The sequence below is a fragment of the Astatotilapia calliptera genome, chromosome 23 (genome assembly GCF_900246225.1).
Source record: "Astatotilapia calliptera chromosome 23, fAstCal1.2, whole genome shotgun sequence".
Classification (NCBI taxonomy): Eukaryota; Metazoa; Chordata; class Actinopteri; order Cichliformes; family Cichlidae; genus Astatotilapia; species Astatotilapia calliptera.
In genome coordinates, this window is record NC_039323.1 from 11,327,812 (window position 1) to 11,340,170 (window position 12,359).

The 12,359-nt window shown below is 41.7% G+C and overlaps 1 protein-coding gene across 1 annotated transcript in view; it reads left to right on the plus strand.

Annotated features, from left to right (window-relative positions):
- Nucleotides 1-885: 885 nt before the first annotated feature.
- The window catches only part of lingo3a (leucine rich repeat and Ig domain containing 3a), a 31,431-nt gene continuing 19,957 nt past the window's right edge, over nucleotides 886-12,359 (plus strand). The window contains exon 1 of the mRNA XM_026159419.1: nucleotides 886-1,432. The gene's annotated coding sequence lies outside the window, so the exon portion shown is untranslated. The remainder of the gene's footprint in view (nucleotides 1,433-12,359) is intronic.

Consider the following 12,359-nt stretch of genomic DNA (forward strand, 5'->3'; position numbering starts at 1 on the left):
AATACAAACTCGACACTTTAACTTCAGATTTGATTTCTGCTTCATTTGTCATGAAATAAAAAGTGAATGGGCTTCATCTGGCCATGAAACTGCAATCAATGGTCCAATAAATAATGTGCCTCAAAAATGGGAGCCTGTGTATAAAAACTACTGTAATTTTCAAACATTTAATGCACAGTTGTTGTAATAATTAAAGATGAAAACCTGCACTTCAATCACTTCGTGTCTATTTGATTTAAAATCGATTGCAGTGGTGTACAGGGCCAAAACTATGAAAACCGTGTCAAACAAATATAGAACTAGCTGTAGATGCAAGGACGGCCTCGTACAAAAACCACTTGTCTTTGCAGATCTCTACAACTCTGCAGGGTTTTACTGTCCTTCGGCTCATTGTTTTGGCTTTATGGTCAGAAATATTTTCTGCTTTCATTCATTCTCACTGCTAGTTTCAAGTAGCAGCTCTAGCAACTGTTTACAAGTAGGCTTTGGTAAATCCACTGCAGAACACCTGCTTACTGTTTAATGAGAGACCCCTGGCGAGCTGGTGGAGGACAAAAACGGAGCTAAAGGTAGAATTTTTATAGATATTTCTATTAGCTGGGCGGAAATAGCCTACCTTAAATTGGATGTTGTTTACTACATCATAAGAAGTTTAGGGTATTGCCGAGGAAAGCGAGACTATAGTTTAAATACATGAAAATTAAATAAATAAATAAAAATCTTAACCAAACACAAACTGAATAAATCAAAGAGTAAAATATTGTAGTAGAAACGAATAATTTTGAAATGTGCTGAAATGTATTTCATCATTCATACATTTCAATTCAGCTGAGGTGGGCTGAATTTCTAAGCAGGTGACTCTTTTCCGTTTTTATACACGGAACGTGAATGCAGCGCAAAACTGCCCGAGTACGAGAGCGAAAGAGAGAGCAGATGAGCCCCAATGATCAGAAGCCGGGTCTTCTTTCAAACACACACACTCATACACACACTTCGCTCTACATCCCTCACACACAAATGCCAGCACACTCACACAAACGCGATCCAGTAACCACAGCTCCATCAGTCCAACCCGCTCGCTAGTGGCTGCCTTCGCCGACACGCAGAGCTGTGGCAGGAGCTCCTGCTGGCTCTGTAGCACAAAGCAGAGGTGAAGGGGAATCCGGGGACTCAATTTGGGAGGCAAGAGATAATTCCGCGACATTGCTGGGAGGAGCAGAGAACGGTGAGGGAAGGTGAGTGAATGCACTTCGGTCCAGCTGCTGCTGCTGCTGCGGGAAGAGGAGGAGGAAGAAGAAGCCCAGCATCTGGAGAAGCTGGAGGACCAGCACTGTAACATCATCCTGCACAGACTCGGAGGAGACGGCCAGCGGAGACCAGGGTACCTCCAGGCTCAGATGTGGAGGGAGAGCCGGTCAACTTGTACTCCTGGGTGAGTCAAGTGCCATCTTTTCTTGCAATCAAACAAACACTTTTCCACACTCCTCTGTGATCCATTAATGTGCCACGAAACGAGACCGTGCACATGGCGTTTATCATTTGTGTCCCTCTTCTTTTCTGCATGTGTCTTTCACTCGTTCTTCCACTTTGCTATATTCAACTCGCACCTTAACAGACAACCTGATGAGCCCAAGGCTGCACCTGTAATCATCCACACATCCCATCCCCTCAGACACTTCTCACTCTGTTATGGTGCATTCCCGGCTGATTGATTTGCTCTCTAACTCAGTTGGACATCAGGTCTCATTATCTCGTGCTTTTCTATTGTCAACCTCGGGATGGTGTGCTAGTGCAACCATGCAAGCAGAGCCACTGTGTGTGTGTCATTGGTTACCATTTGTCAATTAGGTTTTGATGATCTAAACGAAGGAAGGGGGGAGGCAGCCTTTGATCGATCCCTGCAGTTGTCTCGGTGTGAGAAGCTCGGTGCCTGTCCTCCGCCTGGCATGTCTTAAACCCTCTGTCGGTGTTTGCTCAGCCCTCTCCCAGCTCTGTTTTTACTGCGCCTCTGCTCTGTTCTTAGTGCAGTCTCTGGAAGACGGATGATTATTTTAGGAAAATTCTGAATATAGTTTTGCTTTAATCTCTTTCCTCCTCTGGTCCAGCAGTGCTTGCATACATACTGTAACTGACTGCTTTGTTGCTGAAATTGCACATTTGATGTGTTTCTGTTTTTAAGATAGTACAGGAGGGAATTGTAATTCCTGTGAGTTTGATCATCTGAGTATTTTGGGGGTGACTTGTTGACAGAGGAGGATAATGAGATGCAACAAAGGTCCCTGAAAGTACTCGAGTCCAAGCCTTTCGGACTACCCTGTTTTTATACCGTGACATTCACATCTCTACATTGATTCAGTCAGTCTGAGACTGGCCCTTTCAATGATTTTTAACTGTAGTGTCACTGCATGCTTGCCCCAGTTAATCGGTCACCGTTAAACCAATAAGAGGCGGGTAGAGAGCCGCAGAGTCGGTAATTTCACCAACATTCAAATGAAAATCATTTAAAACACCATGTTCCCTCTTTTCATGCGCTGTGACTGAAGAATTATGTTTGGTGTCCTGCAGTGGGGTGCCTTAGCTTTTGTTCAGTCACTGGCTGCTTTCGACCTGTTGAAGTGTCCTTGGACACTGGGTTCATGTTCGTCACTGGGTTCATGTTCGTCACTGGGTTCATACAGTAAGGGTCACATTGCAAATGCTTAATCTGCTTAAGGTACTGTAGGTGCAGTTCCTTTAACATCTTACATTCTTATTAATCCCAGGATTATTACTGGATTTATGCTGTGCATTTCGTGCCTCCATGTATCATCTTATAGATCTCTGCTGAGAGCAGTTACTTTAAAAAAACAAAATCAAGAAAAAACAGCAACTAAAGTGAAGGCAATTATGAAACAGCTCTTAATGGTACCCGAGGTGCCACTTAGCCTCCTTATTTGACAGATTTATGTGTCAGTAATGAAATGTCTGCAAAGTTCCTCAGAGTGCGTTATTAAAACAGGCCTGTTAGCCTTGTCCTTTACTACGCCTACACTTACCTTCTCATTTTGAACCTTTCTGTTGCACATAAAGCTGTCATCCAAGCTCAACAGTCACATTGGCTCAGCTTAACAGTGCCTCATTGTTTTCAACTCCACAGTATTTATGAGGGCAATAAAACAGAGATGCATCCACTGTCAGCAAGATGAGGGCATCGCTGCTCTTACAGGGAGGAGAGTGCAGAGGGAGGAAAAGGGAGGAGGAGGCATGCGATGCGGGACTGAAAGGAGAGAGTGCTCCTGCGAGTGGCTGTCCGATACCTGCAGGCAGGCTGGCGTGTCATCTGTCTGCGTTAAGATGTCCAGCTGGAATGATCGTCGGCCTGCGTCCGCTGGCCGGCCTCCCACAGACTACTGTAATGCCATTACAGACATTCAGACGGGGCTGTAACCTTAATGCAGAGCTTAGAGAGCACGTGGGCGTTACAAGTCTTTTTTAAAAATGAGATTTCTTCATTTCGCATTTGTTGTGACATTAGTGCCTGGTTGACCTCGTTACCTTAGAGCAGTAGTCCTATTTTGCCAGATGGACCACAACAGCCCTGTCAGATCAGTCCAATCGCATCCTCGAACTGAGTGCAGTTGGGATAAAATCTGACCAAAAAGATGGATTTTATTCACCTTCTAGTTGAAGGGAATTTTATCAATTTATCTGTTACTATTAGCTAATTCTGTACTCTGTCAGATGGCTAATCCTTTATTTAACATGTTAAACCAAATATTCCAGCTGCCTATCGCCACTTTTAGCTATTTTAAATAATATTTATAGTAGGGATCTAATGATGTAGCTCGGAGATTAGACCTGCTAGTGCTCACAGAGTACTGGCTAGAATTTAATGAAACTTACACGCAATGATCAAGGTCAAGGTCATTCTGCTTGTCACAAAAAACACTCCTCTTAGAGTAATGCTCAGCTTGTAGTTTCCTGTGTGTGACTGTTTGCAATCCTCCTTGACTTTTTAATAGATTTAAATTTTCATTAGTTTATAAAATACCTCCAACCAATGACTGCGAAGCCTATTACTTTCTTTCTGTACCTCACACATTATAATGACCTGTGAATTGTGATGATAATGAGTCGGACGAGCTACTACATCAGTGACGTTCTGGATTAATCATTTATTCATTACTTATAGAGGGTAAGATTTCCTTTATTCATCCCTGTAGGGAAGCTAGTTCTCCTCTTGTAACCCATCCTTATATTAGTAGTAGTTGCCAGCCACCGTGCCTTGTTTGAGAGCACATGACAGGAGAAAAAGTCCTGTATGTTTTTTTGATGCTGGGGGAAACTGGAGCTCCTAGAGCTATGCATTATACTATTTCACTGTTTATATATTACATTCAACTAACTATTTTAAGATTGCTCGAGCAGCTTGACAGTCTTTACGTAACCGTGGTTGCTGCAGAAACACCTGTGTCCCCTGGATGGCAATTACTGATCTCAATATATCACCTTATGAATGTGAACTGATCTTCAAATGGCATCTAGAATAATTTAGTGAAATTAGACTCTTGCATGTGTGTGAGTGTGTGTGTGTGTACCTTTTTCCAGGGCTTAATCAAGGCCAAATGTGAGCGTTTTTATTCAAAATTATGCTCCCTGACCTGCGGAAAATAGGCTGAAGCTTTAGACGAATTAGTACGACAGTGCAGTCATGAAGTGCCACACGCTGCAGTTTGTCATTGCAGGGCTGCTTATTTATGTGACTCTAATGGAGCCGCTAGTAACTACAGAGGCTTTCGTTAGATTTTTTTAAAAGCCATAGAATCAAAGCCAAAGAAATAAATCAACCCAGAACAATACAGATGCAATTTCTGTCACGGCCCACTCAGAAAATATATCTACCTTCAGTTTAAAACTACATTAGCTAATGTATTTTCTTTTTATTGCACAGCCTATTTATAATACCTCAACTTCTTGTATCATCTGTGTACTTTTGAAATTTTGCTCGTTTAAGCTGATGATGATTTTTCTAGAGTGACTTTGGAGGACACAGGCGAGATCCAGAGAGGAAGCGATGGCAGGAGAGAAGTGGTTTTTGCACTCTGGATGCTGCATATTTTATGTTTTCCGCGGCCTCTGGATGAAAGAATGTGTGATGAGACGGTCTTAGTAGGTACGTAAATAATAAGAGGAATCAAATGAGTCTCACGAGTGTCTGATTTTACACAGTTAAGAGGAGTTCAGAGATCACACTTTGTCTCATGCTTCTTGCATGAAGTCAGTTTGTTTGCCCAGCGCTCCTTAGGATGAGAACGTTTGTGGCGATGAATGCTTGACACCAGGCCAGCTGGATCTAAAAATGAAATCATCTATAAAACAACACAGAACAGAGAGATCAACTATTTAAACCTCTAATGTGTCTGAGCTGATACTGAACGTGTGTGTCAGAGAGCAAAGAGTCTCCATCACTGAGCTGTGCTAGGGCTTGAAGAGGAGGGTTTCTGGGGAGCTTATATACTTGTCAGACTCTCCGCCTCATTTCATTTTATGTATTTCTGCTGCTGCTGGCAGCTTAAAGTGGTGCGACCGGACGGCTATAAAACAAAATTTCTCAATATGGATCGACAATCATGGCTGAGATTGCTGGAGAAAATGGAGTTCAGGGCTCCTGCTCGGTGTCTCATCAGAGATGTTATCCTTAATAGCGTAAGAAATTATTTAAACAGGACTCTGAGGACTGCATATGGCAGTTCCTCAAAAAGAATGTCCTTAAATCAAGAATAATCCATCTGTCCAGTCAAAAATAATACATGATATATCATTAGCATAGCATTAGCAGTCTTGAATAAAGTAATAAGTGACACAGATAACTGTTTATTCAAGTTTTAAATTAGGTTTTAAATTGTATGCCAACTTCGTTCTGCTATTAAAAACGTAAAACATGGGCTCACTGTTGTGCCATCTTTGGGCAGTCTGGTATGAAAACTGTCCTTTTACATCTGAGATATAGATTCTGCATTTGACATCACTTGTTATAAGTTATCAGATGAAATGCTTGCAAAAGGAAACAACTAACCAGAGTAAATGTAAATGTATACTGTAATATTGGTTACCTGTCCTTTCTAACTGCTCAACCACCACCATAACACTTTATTCTCAGTCATAGCACTGAGAATAAAGTCACAGGAGTGATCAGCCTACCAAAATTCTCTCAGGAGGTCACAGAAGAACCAGAACAACATCTAAAGACCTGCAGGCATTGTCTGGCTCTGTTAAGGTCAGATGTCATGACTCAACCATAAAAAAGAGACTTGGCAAAAATGGCATGCAAGGAGAACACCACATCTGCCAACAAACATCTGGATGACCTCAGAGACTCCTGGGAAAATCTTCTGACTGATGAGACAGAAGCTGAACTTTCTGGAAGGTTTGAGTCCCGTTACATCTGCATCAGACTAACAGCGTTTCATAAAGAGAACATCCCAGCAGCAGTCGGTGGTAGTGATGGTGTGATGGTCTGGGCTGCTCGGTTTCTTCAGGACGACTCGCTGTAACTGAGGGAACCATGAATTCTGCTCCATACCAGAAAACCCTGAAGGAGGATTTCCGCTCATTACTTCATGTCCTGAAGCTCAAGGGCACTCAACAGTGACAAGTCCACCTCTGAATGGCTCAAACAACAAATGAATGTTTTGGAGAATCCAAGTCAAAGTCTGGACTTAAATCAGACTGTGCTGCTTCTGCGTGACCTTAAAGACGTTCATGTTGGAAAACCCTCCAATGTGTCTGAAGGTATCACAAACATTGCTGTTCTTGCCGCTAAGGGTGGAATAGCCAGTTATCAGGTTCAGGGGGTAATTACTTTGTACACAGTGCAACGGTAGGCTTGGATAGATTATTCCATAATAAATACATCTTTTTGAATTTTCATTATTTATTTACCTGTGTTATCGTTATGTAATATTAAAATTTGATGATAACCTGAAGAATGCCAGTGTGACAAGTAGGCAAAAAAGTAAGAAATCAAGAAGGGGGCAAACACTTTTTGCAGCACCTTAATTCAGTAGCATGGAAACACTCATCTCTGAAGGGCACCCGGTTGTTTTCATCTCACTGCAGAATCCTAAAGCATTATTTGTCTCCTTTGTTCAGGACGTGTTGAGAAACGTTTTGATTCTTCAAATGAAAAAGTACCCAGACTGTAAGAGATGTTAACTCTCTGAATACAGCTTGTTTTAAAAGCTGCCTTTTATCTATTTTACCCGTAACTCTCACATCATAAATTCACATTTAGCCCAAAGTAGAGTTCATGTTTTCAAAAGGATTTCAGAGTGTTTTTCTAAACACATCAATGGAAAATAACTTGCAGATAAAAATGTAAATTTGCCTTTTCTACTTTGTATAAAGCGACTGATAGATTCCAGAAATATTATTACTTCACGCTTCGAGGGGCATCAGTCTTTCCAGCTCTGTCATTAAACTGCATTTGCAGCAGCTGAGCCAGGCGGTCGCGGCTTACTGTATCTGGGACCACTGCGTCAAGCCAGCTGTGTCCTATGGGCTGACTCAAGTTACACATATCTTTCATACCACAGACCCCGCACATGAGATCGCTTCATAATCAGCTCTCTTAAATTATGTAACTACGAGCACGATTAGATTAACGCATGAGTGTTTGCAGTCGCGACGTTTTCCCATTTTTCTTGCCCTCACATGCATTAAAACACATCACGATTAAACTGCAATACCTAATTAAACTTCCGCAGCTTTATCTTCAAGCACACCTGCACACCCTCATCCAGTCAACATCATCCACTAATTAATATTTAAATGCTTAATCAAATGTACCTTTTTTCCCCCCTTTATAGTGTTCCCTCAGTCCAGATACGGTTGATGACTTTGGCTTAATGAGACCTTCATGTGTAGTGGTCAGAGTAGAGTATCAAGGAAGGGATTAATTAATCAGTCTTCAAATAGGTCCTGATGTTCACAATAGTTAAGAGTGTGTTCGATCCAGCTGATCTCTGAAAACACTCAGTTAAGTGTTTGTGCGGTGATGCTTATCTTTATATATTTAAATAGTGGCAATGCACATTAATTAACACGAGTGCTTTGGTACATCATGAAAGATTTGGCCAGAAATGCTTATTTTCATCTACAGTCACATGGCACATAAACATCCATGCATCTGTATTCAGTTCAGTTGCATCTATATAGCACCAAATCACAACAACAGTCATCTCGAGGCGCTTTATATTGTAAGGTAAAGACCCAGCAATAATAATGTTAATGTTAATAATAACGTTCATCCATCCATCCATCCATTCGCTTCCGCTTATCCTTCCCAGGGTCGTGGGGGGCACTGGAGCCTATCCCAGCTGTCATAGGGCGAGAGGCGGGGAACACCTGTACAGGTCGCGAGTCTGTCGCATAACGTTCATACATGTTTATTCAATTCAGGGCTGCTAAATTGGATATATTAATATATCCCAGCCGGCAGTGAGGGAGCTATGAAGAAAGTAGCAAAGAGCTAAATCGAGAAATATAAAAACAAATAAGATACAAAAGCTGAGATGATCAGGAATGGTAAAACTGTGGCATAACCATACGACAGTTAACAATACATTGAAAGAAGGACATAAGCACAATTACTAAAGCAAAGACAAATTATCATCGAGTCACACGGATGTTGGCTTTTGGATAGTATTTCAAGACAGAGTGTACTTTCTGTAAGCAGTATTTACAATTCTCTGTAGAAAATGATAAATGGTTCTTTTCTTCTCGAGCACTCAAAGCTCTTTATACAACACGGCTCATTCACAGGAGCACTTTCTTTCTACGTCCAAGTGATTTCTGTCTAACAGTCACACTCCGATAAGCAACTCTGGGTTCAGCATGTTCCCCAAGGATACTTTGGCATGCAGACTGGAGCGTCCAGGGATCGAACCACCAACCTCCTAATTAGTAGATGACCTGCACTACCGCCTCTCCCGAGCCACAGCCACCTGCTTAAATACTTAGTAGATGTGTTTAATTTTGCTCAAACACTTGGATATCTGCACGTTTGGCAGTGTTTTCCCAGTTTAATGTATTATATTTTGTTGAAATTGTAAAATGATGATGCTCATTCTTATGTAACGAGCCTTTTTGCAGATTTTGATGGGGTCCGACGTTGTTGTTTCCAGCTGGTGAGCCCATAGTGCATGTCGTAGCGTAAAATTGTTCCAGATGTGTATAAAGTTTGCCAAGCTGAACTGGATTCAGTTGACATCTTGTGTTTTTCACAGGAGCTATGAATCTGTTATTATGTCTAAGTGATTGCATCACTGCAATAGATGGCTTTCTCTCTGCTACTTCAACATCTTGGCCCGGATCAGCTAATTTTGCATTTATATCAAGATCAGTCGAGCAGAATATGAATACTCCGGCGCATCGCTTCCGTGTCTACTTTCATCCGTGGAGCTTTTTTAGGTATTGTCTGTTTCTCTTACTCATCCTCATTAAATAATTGTTCTTTGAACCTACTAAAGCTATTTTAAATATCTGACTGAACCGTCTGTATAAATGAAGACTAAACACTCACGCCTCTTTGCATCTTCAGCTCACTCCACGACCTCCAACTCCCCTCTCTGTCTGCTCCGCGGATCACGCTGACAGAACTAAAGCTGACTTTTATCTCCTTTTCAGCTGTTGAACATAAATCAGATAATCAGTTGATCAAATCATTTTCCTGAAGTGGAGATCAGTGGAACAGGGAGATGAGATTGAACTGCGCAGTCAGGCTGCTCCTTCCTTTTATCCTCGCTTCACTTGCCTTATGTGTTGCGTCTTTTGTAGTATATTTTTGCTAGCTTGCGTGCACTTTAGTTGCTCCCTATAGAAACAAGAAATGGGAGCATTCGAACTGTAATTTAAACCTTGTTTATGCATGATTTCAAATCAGTGAACTGAATAACTGTTCATTCATGTGCTCATTGGATGATCCCATTTCCCGAGCTGATGAATCCTTCCTTCCAATGTGGAAACATTTTATTGTCCAGTTTTCGCTTAAATAGTGACTCGGAAATATGTGTAATGTTTCATTTCAGGTTGTATTTTTCAACACCTGCTGAGGACCACATATGTTTTTCTATTATGGCTTTATACGTAAAACCTTAGAACTGAGAGAGGATGTGCTTTCTTTTTACTTGATTACTTCTGGTCTGGGAACAATGAGTCTCCAGCAGTTTGCAGGTTTTGTGACAACAAATTGGACACAGCAAAGCTAGCGGCCTCCCCCTGTTTTCAGTTAATGTAACCTGATGCTGCCTCCAGCTCAAACAAAATTAAATATAATTCTCAAAAGAACCTAAAAGAAGCTTTCAAGCATTTTTTAAAATTGAAATTTGGATCATAATTAGGAAGTGTCAAATAAAGGAATGGATTCGTGGATACAGCTTTAACTACTGGCTAACTTCTGCTCCCTAAATATATTCAAGAGACTCCTCATTTTTCAGATTTTGATCACCAGAGGTAAAAGAAAATTATTCCTCTTTAATAAATCAAAGGAGGTGACACTGAAGTCAAGTAAGACATATCAGACGTTACTGTGTTCATTAGAGCGTTTGAGCTTGTAGCTCGAAGGTGTTACGGCCGTGTGCCAGTGTAATACATAATTATGGAGATGTTAGTTTGAGCTGGTTTCCTTTTTCAAATAGTTTAACAAGATATAGAAATACCTCCACTTTATGAAAATGCTGAAGCTTTTTATAATGCTGAGAATTAAAGGTTAATTGATTTTTATTTACACATGCCTTGTTAATATTAGTCCACTTAAAACAGCAGCTATAGCAGAGTCCATAAAAGATGACCCTACTTGCCGTGCACTGAGAAGCAAGTGTGTTATTTTCATGCAGTGGTGGAGAGAGGGACAGTATATTTATAGGGGGAAGCTTTTTTCCAGGCTGTCATCTGAAAGGAAGAAAATCTCTCCCTGTTTTCTTCCTGCCTGATTTGAACTAATAAATGTGCAGCTGTAAATGTCCGTGTGTAACCGTGACAGATGGGTGTGATGAGATTGGGCTTAACAGACTGTGGTTCCTCTCATCTTCCCCCCCTTTGTGGGAGTGTACAGATTCGGTTTGCCTGTCAGACGTGTTTGATCAGAAGTAGTCTGCTGAGATTCTTTGCTTTGAACTAAATCACAGCTGTGGCAAGTTTCTTTTCTGTTGTTTAGGTCAATACCTTATGGAGGCTATACTCTACTCACAGAATAGCTGGAACATGGTGGGTACATTTTATATGTGGAGGTGGATTTCATGCTGCTTCTTAGAATTATGGGGTTATGTTTGTCGGTATAGATCACAATCTGTAGATCTGCGTAGCTATAAATATCCGTCCATGCGACTGTGCTGCTGCCTGTGTACACAAGTGCATCGTTGCTCATGCTCTGTCACATTTTCGAGCTCTGACAGGTGTACTCTCTGATGTGTGCTGTTTGCCACACTTTCGGGCGAAAAGGACAAGCCGGTTCTGGACATCAGGGGAATGTTATGAATTTATTATGCGAGCCAGACGACTACTGTTGCTTTACCCGTCTTCACGAGCCTGTCGCTCGTCTGTTTTGAATTATTCATCTTTTTTTTTTTTTCTTGGAAAACATTGATCACAGAATCAGGGATCAGCTCGCCTGCCTGACAACACACTGTCACAGCCTCTTTCACCTATTTCAAAGGCAGCCCTGCCTGCTTCCTTTTGCCTCTGTCAGCCTATTGTATGCATGCATACTGTCGCTTTCCTTCAAAGAACTCCTCTGCATCTCACTTTTGTCCCACAATCAAATCCTTCACAACCAATCCCTCATCAGAACCACTTTCAGTTTATCTCTCGACTGTCTCAGTGTGAGGAAGGCAGCATCTGCATCCCAGAGTAAACAGTTTCAAAAGAGCCTGTGAATAATTTGTATGTCTGACTGTAGCTGTGGTTCAGTCTGTTTGCACGGGTGAGGTTTTTAGCTTTTTTTTTTCTTCTTCTCCTTCTTTTTTTGGTGTGGCACAGTGTGTGCCTCTTACTCCATCCAGCATGCTGTTTCATCCCGGTACATCCGATGCTGAGTTCCTGCGTGATGCCAGAACAGATTTATGTTTAATGTGCAGGCAGGACCCAATTACTGGGTGCCCAAAGCTATGCCTAGAGACTTTAAAGAGGTCCCTTTGCATGGCAGATAAAAGGCCACGATGCCGTAATCTGCCTTGGACTTGGTGAGATGGCGAGGCATGGTGACCTTCTTTAAGGACACTCATTGCTCATCCTTCGCGCTTGTACCGTGAACAGTTGTTTGTTTGTTTTGGGGGTAAATCCCCCCCAGCTCCCAGCCTTTTCTCTCACTAAGCCTTCATCAC